This window comes from Eubalaena glacialis, chromosome 1, assembly GCF_028564815.1.
Source record: "Eubalaena glacialis isolate mEubGla1 chromosome 1, mEubGla1.1.hap2.+ XY, whole genome shotgun sequence".
In the NCBI taxonomy this organism is placed as follows: domain Eukaryota; kingdom Metazoa; phylum Chordata; class Mammalia; order Artiodactyla; family Balaenidae; genus Eubalaena; species Eubalaena glacialis.
The window spans coordinates 113,431,918-113,437,917 of record NC_083716.1 but is presented as its reverse complement, the minus strand read 5'-3'; positions in this window follow the sequence as shown (position 1 = coordinate 113,437,917).

Here is a 6,000-nt window from a genome sequence, read left to right as displayed (position 1 = left end):
CTTCTTACACTTGTTAGATTCAATTTGCTAAAATTTTGATATGGATTTTTCATGAGGTGCAACTTCCTGTTTTCTTTTCATGTCTTTTTTTTTTTCTGGTTTTGATATCAGTATAATGCTGTCTCAAATAATGAATTTACAAGTGTCCGTTCCTCTTCAATTTCCTGGAAGAATTTGTGTAGAATTATTTCTTCCTTAAAAGTTTACTAGAATTCACCAGTAAAGACTTCTTGGCTTGGAGTTTTCCTCATGGGAAGGTTTTTATTTATTTATTTATTTATTTTATTTTATTTTTTAATTAAAAAAATTTTTTTAAACATCTTTATTGGAGTATAATTGCTTTACAATGGTGTGTTAGTTTCTGCTTTATAACAAAGTGAATCAGTTATTTATTTTTTTAATTGTATTTATTTTTTAAATTGAAGTGTAGTTGATTTACAACATCCTATTAATTTCAGGTGTACAACATAGTGACTCAACATTTTTATAGATTATACTCCATTTAAAGTGCCCAGAACATAATAGCTATATTCCCCTGTGAGGTACAATACATCCCTGTAGCCTATCCACTTTATACACAGTAGTTTGTACCTCTCAATCTCCTCCTCCCATTGTGCCCCCCCTTCTCCAACACTGGTAGGTACCAGTCTGTTCTCTATACCTGTGAGTCTGTTTCTGTTTTGCTATGTTCATTAATTTAATTTTTTAGATTCCACATATAAGTGATAACACACAGTATTTGTCTTTCTCTGTCTGACATATTTCACTAGGCATAATACCCCCTGAGTCTATCCATATTGTTACAAATGGCAGAATTTCATTCTTTTTTATGGCTGAGTAGTAGTTGTGTGTGTGTGTATACATCTTTTTAAAAATTAATTAATTTATTTATTTTTGGCTGTGTTGGGTCTTCATTGTTGCACACAAGCTCTAGAGCGCAGGCTCAGTAGTTGTGGTGCATAGGCTTAGCTGCTCTGTGGCATGTGGGATCTTCCTGGACCAGGGCTCAAACCTGTGTCCCCTGCATTGGCAGGCAGTTTCTTAACCACTGTGCCACCAGGGAAGTCCTGTGTATACATCTTCTTTATCCATTCATCTGCTGATGGACACTTAGGTTGCTTCCATATCTTAGCTATTGTAAATAGTGCTGCTATGAACATTGGGGTGCACATATCTTTTGAATTAGTGCTTTTGTTTTCTTCAGATATATGCCCAGGAGTGGGATTGCTGGATCATACAGTAGTTCTATTTTTAGTTTTTTGAGGAAACTCCGTAATGTTTTCTATAGTGGCTTCACCAATTTACATTCCCAACAGTGTATGAGGGTTCCCTTTTCTCCATATCCTCATCAACATGTTATTTGTATACTTTTTGATAGCCATGCTGACAGGTGTAAGGTGATATCTCATTGTGGTTTTGATTTGCATTTCTCTAATGATTAGTGATGTTGAGCATCCTTTCATGCATCTGTTGACCATATGTATGTTTTCTTTGGAAAAATGTCTATTCAGGTTTTCTGTCCATTTTAAAATTTTATTGGTTGGTTTTTTTTTGATATTGAGTTGTATGGGCTCTTTATATATTTGGATATTAGCCCCTATTTGTCATATCATTTGCAAATATTTTCTCCCATTCAGTAGGCTGTCTTTTTGTTTTGTCAAAGGTTTCCTTTGCTGTGCAAAAGCTTTTAAATTTAATTAGGTCCCATTCGTTTATTTTTGCTTTTGTTTCCTTTGCTTTAGGAGACAGATCCAAAAAATATTGCTACAATTTATGTCAGAGTGTTCTCCCTATGTGTTCTTCTAGGAGTTGTATGGTTTCCAGTCTTACATTTAGGTCATTTAATACATTTTGAGTTTATTTTGGTATATGGTGTGAGAAAATGTCCTAATTTCTGTTCTGTAGCTGTCCAGTTTTCCCAGCACCACTTGTTGAAGAGGCTGTCATTTCTCCCTTGTATATTCTCCCTTGCCTTCTTTGTCATAGATTAATTGACCATAAGTGCATGAGATTATTTCTGGGTTCTCTATTCTGTTACATTGATCTATGTGTCTGTTTTTGTGCCAGTACCATGCTGTTTTGATTACTGTAGCTTTGTAGTATAGTCTGAAGTCAGGGATTGTGATACTTCCAGGTTTCTTCTTTTTTTCCTCAAGACTGCTTTGCCTATTTGGGGTCTCTTGTGGTTCCATATAAATTCTAGGATTATTTGTTCTAGTTCTGTGAAAAATGTCATGGGTATTTTGATCAGGATTGCATTAAATCTGTAGATTGCTTTGGGTAGTATGGACATTTTAACAACATTAATTCTTCTATTCCATGAACTTGGGAAGATTTTAAACTACAAATTCAATTTAAAAAATAGATATAGGGCTACTCAGGTTATCTGTTTCTTCTTGAGTTAGTTTTGGTAGTTTGTGTTTTACAAGAAATTTGCCTAAGTTGTCAAATTTATTGGTATAAAGTTGTTTATAATATTTTTTCTATCTTTTTAATATATATAAAACAGTGCTGTTTCTTCTCTCATTCCTGACATTGTTGATTTGTGTCTTTTCTCTGTTTCCTGATCAGGCTGTTCTATATAAATGAGCCAAAGATAGGTTCTGTATATTGATCCTATGCTGTTTACTTATTCATAGCGGGCTGGGATTCGTAAGCTCAAAAGCTGGTGCCAAACTCAAACTTCACACATTCAGTTGTTTTAAACATAGCCCTAATAAACAGATTTTTAGCTCTTTAGAGCCTCTCTGCTTTGCATACCCCAGGAAATTGCACCCAACATCTGCTAGCCACAGATAAGATAAACCCAGAAATCTCTGATCCAGATGCTCTCCATTGCACGGCTGAGTGACACTGTCTAGAAGCATAAGTCCCCTCTTTAATTCTTCTCCTCCTTTAGCATTCTCTTGCCCTCTTCCCCTCCTGGGAGGTGGTCCCTGTGCGGTAGCCTCTGTAGCATGTAGATGGTCTCAGTCTGTGAGAGACTTCCCACATGTCACATGTCAGTGTTGCCCAAATAAAGCTTGCTGTGTGCTACTGCTACTTCAGGATCATATCTTTTTCCTTGATCAGCCCCCCAGATGCTTGAACTCACTACAAGGGTGATGAGGAAAGGTAGGATTTTGGAAATGATGAAGAAATTGATATGGGGTCTACTGAGTCAGTAGGACAATCAATTGGCAAAATGATCCTGGAGAGCCTTAAGCGGTTGGGACTCAAAATTTGGAACATCTCCACTTCAGTTTGATGTGGCATCGCTCTGTGCCATATTGTACTCTATTTTCTGTAGTCTTTCCAGTGCCTCATTAGCTTGGACAAATGGTTCCACCAGTATTGAGTGAACCCCTGCCACTAGAATTGACTTTTGGGGCTAGAGGTCCTGAGCTGCCCTGAGTGGGAGGTCAGTCCACATTCCTGGTCTTCTACTAGGCAGGTGCTGGACGATATAAAGCTTTGGGGGCTGGGTGGTAAAGGGGGAGGAAGGCACACCTCTGCACAAAGGGTGGGCTACTTCTGACTCTGTAACAGGCTATAGCATGAGGAGCTCCCCACAGCCAGGCTGGTAATTTAGGGAACTCTTTGAGATGGGAGGCAGGTAGAGGAGCAGATGGGGCAGAGATGTCAGGCTGAGGCTGGCCTCCTTGGCAGTTGGGGGAGATGCCTTTTAAAGAGCTAGCATGCCTCTGCTGCTTGGGTCTGCGGTGCCCAACCCTTGGGCTGAACCTGCTAAAGCATTATTCAAAGTGACTAAATACAAGGAAGTTTATATTCCTGCCCCTCCCAGGACTCTGAAGGAGGTGGTTATCCTATTGAACACGTGCTCCAGACCTTGAGAAGATGAGATGCCTGTTGGGCTCTGCTTGCCACTTCTCACCAGGAACTGTCTCTTCAGGATGTCATTGCAGAGGAGGCAGGAGGTCCAACTCCCAGGGGATGAGACCTAGGGGAGGATTCTGGGCAAGAGGCCTGGCGCTGCCCTCCAGAGAAGAAGGCAGCAAATACCACCACAACAGTCGTGAGAAGGGTTCTTCTGCTGTAAAGAAGCTGAATAAATTACCTGGGGAGGGTTAGGGCAGTTAGATGTTGGAATCTCAGCCTCAAGTTCTCCTCATTCCGGCATTCCCAGTGCAAAGCCTGGCTCTTGCCTCACGACCCTAAAGCAAAGCCTGCCAATCAGTGGGCTCTACCAATTCCTATAGCTTTTCCTGTTTTTTGTCTGTTTGTTTGCTTGTTTGTTTTTTAAATATTTATTTATTTTATTTTCGGCTGTGTGGAGTCTTAGTTGTGGCACACGGGATCTTCATTGCGGCACGCGGGCTCCTCGTTGTGGTGCGTGGGCTTCTGTCTAGTTGTGGCGTGTGGGCTCCAGAGTGTGTGGGCTCTGTAGTTGTGGTGCATGGGCTCTGTAGCTGCAGCATGCAGGCTCTCTAGTTGTGGCCCCTGTGCTCAGTAGTTGTGGCACGCAGGCTTAGTTGCCCCGCGGCATGTGGGCTCTTAGTTCCCTGACCAGGGATCAAACCCACGTTCCCTGCATTGGAAGGCAGGTTCTTAACCACTGGATTGCCAGGGAAGTCCCTCCTGTATTTTAAAACATTACCTTATTCTCACATTTTAAAAGATGACTGAATACTCAACCACAGTATTTATAGGTGCATATTTGCCTGGTGTAAAGACTACTTTTTTAAAAAAGGAGATGATTATGATGAGTCAGAATAGTGATAAGCTGGTTGGGGAGGGAGCCAGGAAGTTAGAGAATTCTGATAGAGGCATACAGAAGGCTTCTAGCGTAATACTGGCAATGTTCGGTTTCTTCATCTGGATAAAAATTCATTCAGCTTAACATTTCTGTTTCATATTTTCTTTTTTGGTATGTGTTATTTATTTTCCACAAAAGAATATTTAAAGGAAAAAATACAAACAAAGACTCACTGGATATTTGAAGAAAACCCTTGATGTGAAAGTAAAAAAACTCAAATAAAGAAATAGAAAAACTGACTCCAGAGGAAAGAGAGAAATTCAGGAAACAAAAGAAAACTTTAAAAGAAAAATTTAATTTCCTTAAAGAGATTTATTTTTGAAAATTATATCTTTAAACAAGAAAAAATGTAATAAGAAAATCAGAGACCCAATTTTAAAATGGGCAAAAGATCTAAACAGACAACTCACAAAAGAGGATGTACAGGTGGCAAATAAGCATATGAAAAGATGCTCAACATCATATGCCACTAGGGAATTTCAAATTAAAACAACAGATACCACTGCAAGCCTGTTAGAGTAGCTGGAATCCAAAGCACTGACCACACTAAATGTTGTCAAGATTGTGGAGCAACGGGAAATTTTAGTCACTGCTGGTGGGAAAGCAAAATACTACAGCCACTTTGGAAGACAGATTGGCAGTTCTTACACCGCTAAACATAGCCTCAACACATGATTCAGCAATTGTGTGCCTAGATATTTAGCCAACTAATTTGAAAACTTATTTCCAAACAAAACCTACACAGATATGTTTATAGCAGCCTTTTTGGTAATTGCCAAAAAGTATAAATAGCAAAGATGTCCTTCAATAGCTGAACAGATAAACAAATTGTGCTATGTGCATAAATGGAATATTATTATTTTTCAAACGAGCTATCAAGCCATCGAAAGACAAGGATGAACCTTAAATGCATAGTGCTAATTGAAATAAGCCTGTCTGAAAATGGTACTTTCTGTATGAGTCCAACCGTATGATATTCTGGAAAAGGTAAAACTGTAGAGACAGTAAAAAGTCAGTGGTTGCCAAGGGTTTAGGGGGAAAAAAGAGGCTGAATGGGTGAAACAGAAGGTTTTTTTGGGGGGGTGGGGCTGTGAAACTACTCTATATACTGTAATGATGGATACATGATATTATTCATTTGTCAAAACCCATAGAATTTCAGTATAAAAAGTGAACCTTAATATATGCAAATTTAAAAAATCATTTAGAAGTTTGGGGAAATCCTACAATGAAATGCAGACTGT